General features: G+C 42.5%; 1 protein-coding gene across 7 annotated transcripts in view; it reads right to left on the bottom strand.

The window, feature by feature from the left end:
- The window catches only part of Klhl32 (kelch like family member 32), a 231289-nt gene extending 217269 nt beyond the window's left edge, over window positions 1–14020 (bottom strand). For 3 of the 7 annotated variants that reach the window (XM_052715096.1, XM_052715100.1, XM_052715101.1), the window contains exon 1: window positions 13670–14020. The gene's annotated coding sequence lies outside the window, so the exon portion shown is untranslated. Of the gene's footprint in view, window positions 1–12993; window positions 13092–13669 lie in introns of those variants that run through there. The other 4 variants (XM_052715093.1, XM_052715095.1, XM_052715097.1 and 1 more) reach the window with 2 other exon arrangements.
- Window positions 14021–14239: the final 219 nt, after the last annotated feature.

Raw genomic sequence — 14239 nt, 5'->3', positions numbered from 1 at the left:
CTCATAGGCTCCCAGTCTATGTGCTATAAACACATACCATCTCACTTGACAGTTTCCTATGAACAGTGTAAAGACAGCTCAAATGCAGTACTGCTTCAGCCACACAGTTGTGGGCATCAACACTCTCCTATGCAAATACACCTCCATCCATGCAAGCATGCAGTGTGGTTTGGCTGCTCACAATGGAGGCTTATCAGATTTCTCTCCCTTATCCTCACTGTTCAACTGATGACCAAACCCTGAAAATTTCACCTCCTTACTAGTCCTTAAACCTTAAACCTTCTCTCCTCTACCCCCACCTCTCTAGGCTAAGCAGCCACCAGTCTCTATAATCTGACCCTGAACACCGGACTCCAGTGTTTTCCTACGCTATTCAGTGTTCTCCCGTGGACAGATGCCACCATTGCTCTGATTAGTCCTTCCTCAGTGACTTTTTGCTGCGGTTAGGAAACAAGGTCTGCACTTGATGCCCTCTCCCTTTCTCCTCCGGAACTCACATCTTTCAGACCCCCAGCCCTACTCCCTAAGAACAGGTCAACACCCCCATACTCCGCTCTACACTTGTCATAATATCATGAGCCTCTCCTCAGCATTCAATGTCATTGTCATTTGACGCGTATGTGTAAACTGATCTGATGAATGCCTTTCTCTTTCCCCAGGCCGCCAGCTGTGCAATGACAAGGACCCGTTTTCCTCGCCACTGAATCATCAGCACCTGGCACAGGGTCTGACACTTTGAACAGCCAACCAGTAATCACGCGCCAAATGAGCATTCTAGAAAAAAAGAAGGTTCCTAATGAAAAAGGTGGCAGTGTAGAGCCAGCAACACTGGCATATTTAAGAAGCAGTTTCTGACAATGAAATAACAAAATTGAACTGCGGTATCAGATCATGTGGCTGCTACTGAGAAGAGTCGATGGGAGGCAAAGGGGGTTTCTCAATTCAGCAAGTGATGATGGTTACGTGGCAGGGAATGGTGGTGGGAAGCCATGATAGGTGGTCAGATTCCAGGCACATGCCAAGGGCAGTGCCCAAGAGACTAGCTCAAATAGTAGGATGTAAATCATAAGAGAAAAAACATCCAAGGATTATTCTAGGTGGAAGGCATAACCCCCTGAAGACAGGAAAGAGCTGGATGAAGTGGATTTGGAAGAAAAGGAAATCCAAAGCAACTATAAGAATTTTGCCCCTAAGTTATATATCAGTTAATTCTGGTGCCTTTCTTCTAAATACCACCTTCATGAGCTGAGCATGGTGGCACATGCCTTTAATCCCAGGGACTCAGGGGGCAGAGAAAGGCAGATCTCTGTGAGTTCTAGACCATCTAAGGCTACACAGTAAGATCCTATCTCAAAAACAAAAACAAAACAACAAGACCACTTTCCCTATAGAGTAAGTTACCATTGAGTGCTTTAGGGAAATGAATGGCCATGCAAAATGTAGAAATACCTATTTAAATCCTTGACTCTTAGCCTCAGTGTTTTCTCATGGGACTGTTAATCTCTTCCTTTCTTGTAACTCCTTATATTCATAATGACATTAGACTTAATGTGCCTGGAAAGGTCTCACTGCTGGTTCAAAAAACAACTAACTAGGCAGGGACATGAAATGGCAGCTTCTCATCCTTCAGCAGTTTCTTTAAAGGGGAGACAAAGCAGGGAAAGGGCTCACTGAATTGTGGAATAAAGTGAGTGAAATCCATAGAGGACCACTTGGAGCAGCAGGAGAAAAAGTACCAGGTTCAAAGTTAATCTGTTTTGTGATTTGCTTCTCAGGAGAAAGACACTATGAAGACAGGAAGGTCAAAATGGTCTCCTTTTCTGTTAGTTTTAATCATACCTACTGTCATTTCAGGATACAAAATAGAATCCTTTCTCGCATGTGTTCCATTCTCTCTTATTTATTCAGCGCATTTGGCCACTGGGCTCTGTGTGGTCATTATTATTAATGTGCAAGTTAGAAATACACATTAGACTTGGCAGCTGTGCCCATGGACATTACTGCCTATAATTTGGTCCAGATGGCCAAAAAGATGATTTGAGCAGAATGGTTGCCGCTGATCACCTAATGAGAGAGCAGTCTTGAAATCGCTGATGTAAATGATGTTTCACAGTTCCGCTTCTATTTCTCTTCTGTTCTCTCTCTGTGTCTCTTCAGCTCTCTTCTGCTGTCCTTACCACAGACGGAAGAACCCAGCCTAAACTCCACACGTGCCGCTTCGCTTGATATTTTAGATGGAAAAGTCACTTAAGTTAAAAACAATTCTAGGTCTGAAATGGTGAACCTCTGTCAAAATATTTTTCCTTCAATCAAAAAAAAAAAAGACAAAACAAAACAAAAAAACAGTAAGCATTGAAACTTTCCTGTGAGACTAGTTAAATTTCTTTATACCTAACTCAATATGATCAAAGTCACCACAATAGTTGGAATAATGATTCAGTTCCCAGAGACAAATATACATGTGACATCCACACTCCCCTCACATAGCCACACTCAAAAAAAACAAAACAAAAACAAAAACAAAAAACCTCTGGAAAGTTCCAGGAGCCAAGATCTCATCAAGCATACCCTTGATAATTTCTGTGGCTATGTGAAATTCATTTCCTTTCATGGCTAGTCTAATGGCAAAGGTTCTTCTTTTTTTTTTTCCTTAATTGCATATCAGTGTTTAACAGTTCCTCATCTCCTCAAAGTGTGATTATTCAAAAACGTATGTTTTGAAGCGTCCATAAAATAAAAAGCAAAGTACAATCTGAAAATTGGAAACTCTGCTCCCAAGATGCTGTTGTAGCTACACTATCTCATAGCACTTCACGACCTACCTGTTAATCAATGACTCATAACATTTCATCCACTGTAAAGATAACACTCTCCTGCTGGCTTACATAATGCTATATAATCATCAGCCATGCAATAAAACCAAAATAGAAACAGAGTAAAAGCCATTTGATTTTCTCTCACAGAAATGTACATCTTAAAAACCAATGCACTCACCATCCAGATAACATAATGATATTTACATGAATGCTCTCTGCAGCAATCTCTCTGTTGTTAACTTGTTCAGAAATTTGAGGACAGAGACAATAACCTGTTTCACAGTGATGATGTTAATGACACATCATGACTTCAGACCCCTTGGGTACATGGCTAGTCCCAGCTGCCTGAGTATCCAGAGAGCTATGCGACTGGTTTAGCCTATTTTTGTTGTTGTTAAGACTGAATGAGCAGAAAACAGAGAACCAGATCTGGGCAGCAGGGGTGATCCTGAAGAGATGGGAGTAAGAAAGAGGTTTGTACGCAAGCCTTGCACCAGGTCACGTCACCCAAAATCTCAGGATTGCTGGCTGCGGTGATTATGAAGCCCCACCCCTAGCTGAGGAGCTAGTGGTCATTGATAGTTACTGGGGGAGGGAAAAAGTCAGATTGCTTTAGGAATGCAGTCTTCAGCATGGTAGATGGTCTTATACCCAAGCACATAGAAGCAGTACAAAGTGGACTTGGTGGCTTGGAAAAAAAAAAAAAAAGCAAGTGAAGTTGGTCAGGGGATGGGGGGTCCTGGGAGGGGAAGGAATGAAGGGTAGATTTTCCTCAAAACATGTCATATGCATGTGTGAAATTCTCAAACAATAAAGAAAACAGGCCAGGCGGTGGTGGCGCATGCCTTTAATCCCAGCACTGGGGAGGCAGAGGCAGGTGGATCTCTGTGAGTTCGAGGCAAGCCTGGTCTATAGAGTGAGTTCCAGGACAGCGGGCTGTTACACAGAGAAACCCTGCCTTGAAAAACCAAAACAACAGCAACAACAAAAACCCAGAAGCTGAGTGTATGCAAGTTGCCACTCCCAACAGTGGCTCCCAAGCGAGATTGCCAGTAGAACCACTTGAAGTGTTTTCAATACACAAATGGTTCTATACCAATACAGATTCTAACACAGTGGATATAGAGGAGCCAGGGACCTTGCTTTTCTACAGCCTTGGGTCATTCTGAAGGTCAGCCTGATCCCAAACGTCACACTGGACTTCTCTGCAGCATAGTGGTAAACACAAGATTCTCTAAAGCAATGACAAGTCAGAAGCAGTAAGAGAGCACTTTTAACATAAAAAGCATATATGTATGTATATATATATGTGTGTATACTATATGTGTATATATATACATACATATATATGTATACACACACACACACACATTTATTCCTATATGGGAAAAACAGCACAACTTTTCATTATTCCAATAAAGAGGAAACAGCAGACTGTTTGCTCTAAGCCTCCTACAGAGATGCAAGCTTATCTTGCTCTCCAGACTAACCCAACTGTGCCCACCCCAGACTCCCTCTGCCCCTGCAAAAACACCATCAGCCCTACGCTCTAGAAACCCTGACAGTCCAGCAACAAATGAAGGGTGAACTCAATGACCAGCGCTGACAGAATAACCTGAAACCGAATAAGAAACTGGCAGCTCTGAGAAGGATGATGAGGTCAGACAAAGGAAATTTACCGTAAAGAGTACTGGGATACCAAGATTCACAAATTAGAATTTCAGCAGAAAGCCAAGTTACGTGCTAGAGAAAAAGGCTCAGACTGTGTTGTGGGTTTCTGAGATGGCGTTTCATCGATGGAGAAACCCCATGTGCAGTTGACAGTAAACACCCTCAAGAAACGAGAAACTGCTGCGGCTTAAAGCCAAAGTCAACACGCCATGCCCAAATAAAACCTGATTGGAGGTAATTAATGTTCCCATAGACGAGAAACCCAAAGTTTCTGAGATTTTGACATCTCAAACTAAAGTTGAAAAAGAAAAGCAATCAGCTTTCACACTAGGGCATCACACTAGAAACACTAAAGAGTACACTAGGCGAAAGGGTTATTTCATTACATTGACATCACTGCCTAGCCTGAGAACAGCATTTTTAAGTCCAAAGCAGATCTCTACCTCAATTTTAAACCTAAATTTCCAAAGCAATAATCATAGCTCTCCCCTAGTGAGGAGCTGAAAACAAACCCACTACCTACATATTTACAGTAGGCTTTTTTCTTACTAATATCATTTTCTAATTTTGGTGGTTTGTGTATCCGACACAGAAGACACACATTCCTGTCTTCTTGACTCCCAAATCCTTAATTAACCACAACCCTCCTCCCACTATAGTTAACACATACTTTTTAAAAACATATTTGCTAGGCATGGTTGCCAGGACTTGGGAGGCAGAGGCACGAAGGTCTCAGTGAGTGAATTATGGGTTAGCCTGGTCTACCTACTAAGTTGCAGGCCAGCCAGGACTGCATAATGAGATACCATGTAAAATAAGAAATGTAGATTTGCAAAGAAACCGTAAAGAATTTTTTGTTATCTTTGCCAAAAGTTGTTTATTTATTTATTTACTTATTTATTGACATGAAAAAGTACTTTAATTAACATGTAATATAACAAAAACTATTATATGCTGTCTTATAATCTGGCAAAACTTCAATGGTAAAATACTATTGGTTGATTCCCTTCTTTTTTTTAAATTAAGAAAATGTTTTTATTCATTTTACACACCAAAGATCTCCCTTTTTATTTTTAAGTGTATTTATTTTATGTGTTTTTTAAGTATTTAAGTGTTTTGTCTACATGTATGTATGTGTGCCAGGTCCCCGTCTGACACTCTCAGAGGCCAGAAGAAGGTGTCCAATCTCCTGAAACTATAGTTACAAATAGTTGTGATCTACTTTGTAGGTGCTGTGATTCAAACCCAGGTCCTCTGCGAGAGCAAGAAGTACTTTGAATCACCACATCTCTCTGGTCCCTTGATTTTTATCTTTCAAACAGAGTCTTTATATCCCAGATCATCTCAAATTCACTAAATAGTGAATCTTGAACTTCTGATATCCCTGCCTCTGAAGTGCTGGAATTACAGGTAGACCCCACTATCTATTTAGGTGACACTGGGGATTGAACCCAGGGCATCAAGTATGTTAGACAAGCATCCTAAAAACTATGCAATGTCTCCAGCCCCAAATAATCTTTTGTTTGTTAGTTTGTTTTTCAAGATTGTTTTTTTCCTTGTAACCCTGGCTGTCCTGAAACTAGTACTGTAGATCAGGCTGCGTTCAAACTCACAGAGATCTGCCTCCCAAGTGCTGGGATTAAAGGCGTGAGCCACCACCGCCCGGGTTCAAATAACCATTCTTATCATTACCAATTTCCTTTCTTATTTTAGCTTGTAAACGAATGCTACTTAAAAACTTCCCAAAACATGTATGAATGAAACTGTAACATTTATAAAACCCTGAGATAAGTGAATACATGTGGACATACACACCAGATACAGGCAGTGCACATGGTACAGGAAGTCATCTCTTTCTCAGAGACATGCTTCATAGGCCACTAAGTGATGAACACAATTTATTGCTAGGAGTAACTTCCTTCAAATGTTCTTAGCAATCACAACTCCAGAAGTCACCAGTGTGCTGGGTTGCTGGCAGCTCTCACTGTTGTCTGGATTGACCCCAAGCCCATATATTGGGCAGTAACCTTGGAAAAGTCAAGACATACTAGCCCCATTTGCATTCCTAAGTCAACAAGACCCAAATGGTGTGTAAAATGCAGAAAAATTCCCCACAACCTTCGAGGATGAGGGATTCCTGGCTGAGGGGTTGGGAAAAAAGCAGTAACGCAGAGAGAATGGCAGATCTGACCAGGAAGCATTCTCCACGGGAAGGGTAATCCTGAGACTTGAAAGAAAACTTGAGGACTTCTTTGAGCTGGAAAGTTTTTGACCTTTTCCAAAATTTTACATAATTCAGCCTGAAAGGAAATTTCTAGTTGTCTAGAAAATTGTGAACAACTAGAACCTGACTCCCAGAAAGCCCAGAAGACCTATACCCACCAGTTATTTCTGTTTCTACAGATGGGGACTGATCAAGGCTCTTGCACTAGTGGTACCCACTGAAGAGAAAACTGACCTTCCCTCCTTTTCTCCAGGGACCAGGATGAAGCTCTAGCAGCTGCACAACAGAGAGTCAAGTCCCTTCACTATGTAGAGAGGGTGACATGCCATTAACCCCAGGACATGCCCCTTTCCCTAGGAGTTCCCTGGCCCAGCTACTCTCCCAAGGATAGCACTCACCCCTCAGGTTACTCTTACAGGGTGTGTGAAATTTAAGAGTCTTCCACCTGAATTTGAAGAGAGCCAAGGGTAAAGGAGGCAAGCACTGGCAAAAGAAAGGAACTGGTAAGTACTGATTTTGTGTTGGATATTTCACTGCATATTTCACAGTTTGAGAGTAGCCCTGGGACACGCTTTAGAGGAGTGTTCTTTAGAATTCAATTGCTGGGAATTCAATCCTTAATGCACCTTGAGGTGGGGCCTTTGGGAGATAATCAGGATAAAATGAGATCATGAGATGAGGAGCCCCATGATTGCATTAGCAGTCATATATACCAGAAGAGACCCTGGAACTTGTGTCCTTGCTCTGCCACGTCATGTGATGACCTCCCTCTGCCATGACAGGATGCAGCAGGAAGGACATCACTGGATTTTGGATTATGTTGGACTTCCTAATCTCTAGAACTATTAGTCAAAGAAAGTATGATTCTTTGTACATTACCTATTCTGATACATTCCATTATAGCAATTTTTAAAAACAGATTAGGATAACTTATAATGTAGGTGATAGAAATCCCATTATTCAGGCCAAACTGAGGTCCAGAAGGGATGGCACTTGGTTGTGAATCTCAGAGCCAAAAAGTATCAGATTTAGTATTCACAGGCTCTGAGACGAGGTTCTGGTTGTGGCATTCTCCCTCGCACTTTCAATAGTAAGGCTAAAATAATAAATAATACAGCTTCTTCCAAGTAATGATTTTTAAATGAGGGATCAGAATTTGTCATAAAAAATTGCAGAATGCTTCCTCCTCCACTGCTCTTATTGTCTGTGCCATTAGCATCAAATGTGTTCCCACTGAAGCAATCAGTTAGGATGGAACTACGTATTCCATCCATATCCTGCATGCCAAATCGGTGTTCTGCCAGGGTGCAGATGAGGGGGGTGGTCCTGCTTCGAAGTTACTGGGACTGGCTCATCTGAGATAGAAAATGGAATATATTATGACTCAAATAAGTATGTAGGGGAACGTTGAGAATCCATAAAAACTGCCAAAGATTTTCTTTCTTCATTTAAAAAAACGGTCTCCTCAGGCTAGGGATCTCAACTGTATGAAGGAGAAAGCTATTTTAGACAGATGTACATCGCCGGATGCTTTCTCCATATGTGGACCTAATGTGCTTCCAAGTCAAGTTTGTAAAACTGGTACTTTATTATACATTCTTTTAAAAGACTTCACCAAGATTTATAGTGCCATATGTCTAGATCAAGATAAATTAGATGCATCAGTGCACTGCAATGTGCCTATGAAACAGGGCAGGAACAACAATAATAATAATAATAATAACCAGGAGAGAGATCAGCACTTCCTCCCAGTTGGCAAATCTTAGGTAATGACTTTTGGAAGGCAAGTCCAGGAATAAAGAATGGCAGGACAGGAAAAAGATGGATGAAACTAATTCCATCTGATAATTCGAACAATAAGGGGAAATAAGATGTTCTCTCGGGTCAATTCTGAAAGCAAACTCTGCAAACTGGAAGAAATGTTGAGCAGGAAGAGAGAAACCCAGCTCAAGCCATCTCCACTATCCCCCTAAAGCCCAGTCTACTGAGAGGCTCCATGTGACATTTGTTCAGAGTGCTTTCCTTTACTGGGCAAATGCATCTACGAAGGGAAACTGATCCCATGTGTTTATACTAACCCTTATGGGAATTAAAGTCCCTCCAGCTTAAGCTGAATTCCTGTCCCTTGTGCAAGAGTCTAGCTTTAAATGACACTTTCTATTTTGTTTCATCCCATTAGCATGTGCCATCAGTCTGACAGGCAGCTCTCACCGCCAGTCACTGATGCAGTGTTTAATCCAGGTGCAGCTTCCATGGACTGTCCCTTATCTTTCAGGCCTCCCTTGGGGTAACCTATAAATATGATGATCTAACTAGGATCAAAATAGGTATTTACTTGTAACCAAAGGTTTCTTTCTAGATTTGAATATACCTTTTCAAATGGCTCTTCTAATCCTTGTGGAAAGCAGGAACAAAGAGACTAAGCTGTAACTCACATTTCTCTTCACTTGTCCCACATATGAGATGCACCTTCATCCAAAATACATTGTACATTAAAATCCTTATCTGAAGGGCTTGGGAGAAGGGCCAGTCAGTCAGTCAGTAAGTCCTTGCTTTGCACAAGCATAAGGACCTAAGTCCAGATCCTGAATACTCTTGTTTAAAAAAAAAAGTCACAGCAACATACTCATATAATGCCACTGGGGACGTGGAAACAGGAGGATCTCTGGGGCTTGCCAAGAAGCTAGCCTTCCTGAACTGATGAGCTACAAGTTCAGTAACAAACCTTGTCTCAAAAAATACGGTGGGTAGGGAGTGAGAGAAAGACCTCTGACCTACATGTATACACCATACACTGTTGCACCTACACCTACACACATACACACTTTATCTGTAAAAGTACCCAAATCTGTGATTCTCCTAGAAGATGATATTAGACTTCATTATCTAATTTACCAGAATCTCTTATTCCAATAATGAAAAAACACTCTGCTTATTTCCACTGAATTTACATAAAATGTCTGTGCATACCTTCTTCTCAAATTTTACTTAGTTCATAGAGAATTCCATACCAAGTGGTGGTCAAATTCACCCTGCCTCCACCAACTCCTTCCAGATCCCCCCTTCCTTACTCATCCAACTGAATATCCTCTTTTTATTTTCATTTAAAAAAAAAACAGCCGGGCGGTGGTGGCACACGCCTTTAATCCCAGCACTCGGGAGGCAGAGGCAGGCGGATTTCTGTGAGTTCAAGGCCAGCCTCGTCTCCAAAGCGAGTACCAGGAAAGGCGCAAAGCTACACAGAGAAACCCTGTCTCGAAAAACCAAAAAAAAAAAAAAAAACAACATCCAATACAGTTTGTGCCCCCAACACACTTGGGCAGGAAAGCAATATCATGAAGAGAAATTGGGTACCAGCCACTCGTTGCAAAAATACATTCTTAGCATAATAGTTGATGGGCACTAACTGTGCCATATCTACAGACAGCACAATGCTTGGTTCATCCCTTGCCTTCAGAGCTTTCCCAGAAGTGGGTACTATACCCCCTGGATTGTCCTCCAAGTCTGCAATGCTTCTCCTGATCTCTTTCAGCAACCTGTCTTCCATCCCGGTTCCTTCTTCTTGATGCACTTGATCTAGGTCACATGTTTCTCCATCTAGCTTCCATCATCCCTTCATCTACAATTAGCTCACCATTATCAGTTCTTCCCAGCATTGTCCTCTAACTCATCTGGCAGAGCCTCTCACCTTTTAACAGGTCGAAAGGTCTGCATTTATGTGATCAAACCCAGCCATTACTCTAGAATTCATTCCTCTCCTATAGAAGGATTGAACTAACCTCCACAATTAGGTTTTTTTTTTAAACAAAAAGTTTCTCCATGTCTGTGCTGCAGTGGAATTCTGTATGAGGGCAGGCTGATGCTGTAGATCAAGCCTTGGGCTTTAAGCATGCTAGACACTCTATTATTAAGATAAATTGCCAGCCTGGAATAATACAGCTCTATTGTACATTTAACACATAACTGCCTCGATATTATAATTGTGCATATTTCTATAACCTGGACTTGGTCACTGGGAAGGAAAGGAGTGGAACGTGCAGAGAGAAGTTAATGGTTTAAAGTTTTCTTTCATTGTTTTAGTTTCATATTCTTCATCTATAAAACAGAAATAAGATACTACTTTATAAAAACATTGTAAATCCAGCAGAAGACTGAGGCAAAGTAGCTTGTATATAGAAGGGGGATGCCGCTGGGAGTGATGTAAACACGTGTTCTGAATCCTGAAGGAAAAGAGACGGAATCTCCAGAGGACTCAGGACTGTGTTAGAATATCCTTTGGCATCTTGCCGTATTCTGGGATGGGTTTTAACTAATTACTTAATGTCTTAATACAAAGTATGTCTTGAAAACCTCACAATGCTCCTTTTTTTAAGCAAGGTTTTATTTTACCACTTTCTGCAATGAGAAGTACAAAGGATTGGTTCCCAGACCTCCACAAACTCAAAGTATGTGGATGCTTGTCCTTTATGCCATAGTATTTGCACACATCCTATACATATACTCCGTATATTTTAAATACCTGTAGACATTTCGAGCACCTATGCAATACCAGGAAACAGCTGTTACACTGCACTGACTAGTGAACACTGACAAGGAAAGAAGTCTCACAGGTTCAGTACATACATCATTTTTTTCCCAAATAATTTTGATCTGAAATTGTTTCATGGCAATGTGGATACAGACAGCCACTCAGATTCAGCTGACTTTTTCTATACTTCTTAGCCTTTTATCAAGAAAAGCACAAGCCAGGAATTTGAGACATTTCAAGCAATAAATGCTTTTATTTCACAATATGCAAAATTTTCAACTTCAAAATTTTCAATTTCAAAATAAGAGCCCTTTATGCTCCCCATCTTCTCTGAGGCATTGCAGGAGAAAGATGCAGGAAACCTCAGAAACAAGCCTGGATGGGTTGATTTAAGAATGGATGCGGAAAGCTGGGTGTGATGACACACACCTTGGATTTCAGCACTGAGGCAAGTGTGTGAGTTCAAAGCCAGCCTGCTCCACAATAAGTTCTGGGATGCCCAGGGCTATGCAGAGAAAACCTGTCTCAAACAAACGAACATAAAAGAATGGATGCAGAGCATTTACCAAAGACCTTAAAATGCCTGGTCACCTGGCCACTTTCATACCAAATGTACTAATTCACATCACAGAACTGGAGAAGACCTCAGTAGTTAAGGACTGTGAACCAGCAGGACACAGATGGCCCAAATACATTTTTAATGTGGTCCTCACAGATTTCTTTTCTTTTTTAATTAAGGATACCTTCACATTAAAAAAAATTCCAGAGACTTCTGCTTTCCTTGAAAATCTGGCACGTGATTCCCACCTAGCCTTGTCCTCTCCTTAATCTTAACTGGCAACCCTCCCCCTCCAAGCCCCCCAAAAATGTAACAGAAAAAGCTTGGCTCCAAATAAGGTCTTCTCTCCACATTGGCTCTGACCTTCCTCGAGGTTTGGATCTTGGGTCTCTCACCTGTCCATTGAGAGCAATGGCCTGACTTTACAGGGACTGTGAGAATCCCAAAAGAAATGAATGGGAAGTGCTTTCCAGACCAGGTCAAGTGTTCCCCATCATTATTTATTTCCTGTGCTCCGGGAGTCTCATAAACCCTTTGCCAATTATCTGTCATTATTTGGCTTCCTCTTCCTGCCGCTACTATGTCACTTGACATAGGTCATTATCTCAATTAAAGAATGGTGTATGTCTCCCTTGTCCCACTTAACAAGAAGTAGGGGGAAAATGGACAGACATTAAAAGAAAGCAGAATGAATTGCTGAATGCCGCTGGATCTATTTTTCTATTTGTGAGGAAAGAATGAAATTAGTGCAAAGTATAATTACTCATTGTCGACATCTTCAAGTTCACCCAGTAAACCTCTGAGGCGGAAAAGGAAAAAAGAAAGGAAAACAACAACAACAACAACCCGAGTCGGCCCAGGTGTTAGGAGTTCCTATGAGCTCAGGTTTCTGATGTCTTTCATGGGCCTCATTTGAGGAAAGCGTTCTTCAGCCCTTCAGAGGAAAACAAAATTTAAACATGCGCTCTGAAAGCTGAGATTATGGGACAGTATGCCAGAGCAAAAAAAAAAAAAAAAAAAAAAAAAAAAAAATTATATCTATCTCCATCAACACACAGATGGAGCTCCGACTCCTAATAAATCAATTAAGCTGGAAGATGGATTTTCACAAACGGGCGGAGGTGATGAACACTGCGCGTTACGCTGCAGTGGACATAGAAAAGCTATATGTCATGAATGCCATCTATACTGTTACCTTAGAAATTCGCAAGTGCTGTTCCTCTTCTGGTCAATTTACAACAGAAGAGCTTCCTGGTGTGGGGCCACAATAAAATCGTCTGCTCTTACTGTTAATTTAATACAAGTGAGATGCAAAACAGAACTGGAAATTGAGAGAAAGGGCAAGTTTTAAATTGGAGTTTGCTTTGTTTGAAGATCACCAAAATGGGAGTAAATTATAATGCAAGACACAATCCGTTGAAAAACTCATCTGATGGGCCCATTTAAAACGCATATGGTATAGTATATTGTCACTTTTTTAAAAGTTAAATGAAACCATTGTCTGAATACAAATTAACTACTGCCAAATTGCCACAAGATCCTCAATGTATATATTATTTTTAAAAAATCAAAATAAATAGGATTTAGAAACCATTTCTTCTGTGTCCCAAGGCTAATGTTTAAGCAAGTCTCCTTGGTAACCAGGAAGCATAGTGCATACTGGCTTGGGGGAGGGGGTTGCAACTCTAGGTTGGTAGAATAAGTAACCTGAGTAGTAATTGCTCCCGCTAGACGACGCCAGTAGAAGCTGCATCCCCTGAAATCGCAACTCCAGGTCTCTCCGGGTCTGGCGCATCCGCAGCCACCCACCCGCTCCCTTGGGTCTGGAGGTACTAATCCCGAACCCGTCACAAGGAGAGAGACTGGCTTACCCGATGAGGGGGAGCAGTCTGCCGGGCTTGATACCCAAGGGGGCCGGTGGGCACCTGGCTCTCTGCGAGGCACAATGGTTCTGCTTCCCCCCTCGAATCTGGGCTCAAGGAAACTGCAGCAGCTCCGTCTGCCCGGCCGGGGCTGCAGCAGTGATGATCGCGCGCTCTGGAGTGTGTGGATGCCAGCCTGTGTGCGCGCTAGCCGGCGCGCTCCCGAACTCCCGCGGGGAAACTGTGTCCCCAGAAAGAGGGAGCCAGCCAGCCCCGCAGGTGGCGCGTGCAGCGGGACCCGCTCTCCCCTCCCCTCCGCGGACCTCCAGCTGCCCCTCACAGCCGCTCCGCCCTCCTACCGCTGCGCGCTCCCGCCCCGCCGCGGCCGCCCGCGACACGCGCGCTCCCCGGAAGTCCCCCTCTCCGCGCTCCCGCACCTGAGCCGCCTGCCGCGGGTCACACGCACAGCCTGCTGCCCCAGCAGGCCTCCGCGGCTACAATCCCGACTGCGGCGCCACGCTGGATCCCGGTCCCAGCACTCCCAGGGTTGGATGCTACTGCTCCTGCAGGTGCCTCATC

The sequence above is a fragment of the Peromyscus californicus genome, unplaced genomic scaffold, assembly GCF_007827085.1.
Source record: "Peromyscus californicus insignis strain IS unplaced genomic scaffold, ASM782708v3 Scaffold_5__1_contigs__length_169319896, whole genome shotgun sequence".
NCBI lineage: Eukaryota > Metazoa > Chordata > Mammalia > Rodentia > Cricetidae > Peromyscus > Peromyscus californicus.
Note: the sequence above shows the minus strand (reverse complement) of the source record. Positions and strands in the feature narration are given on the sequence as shown.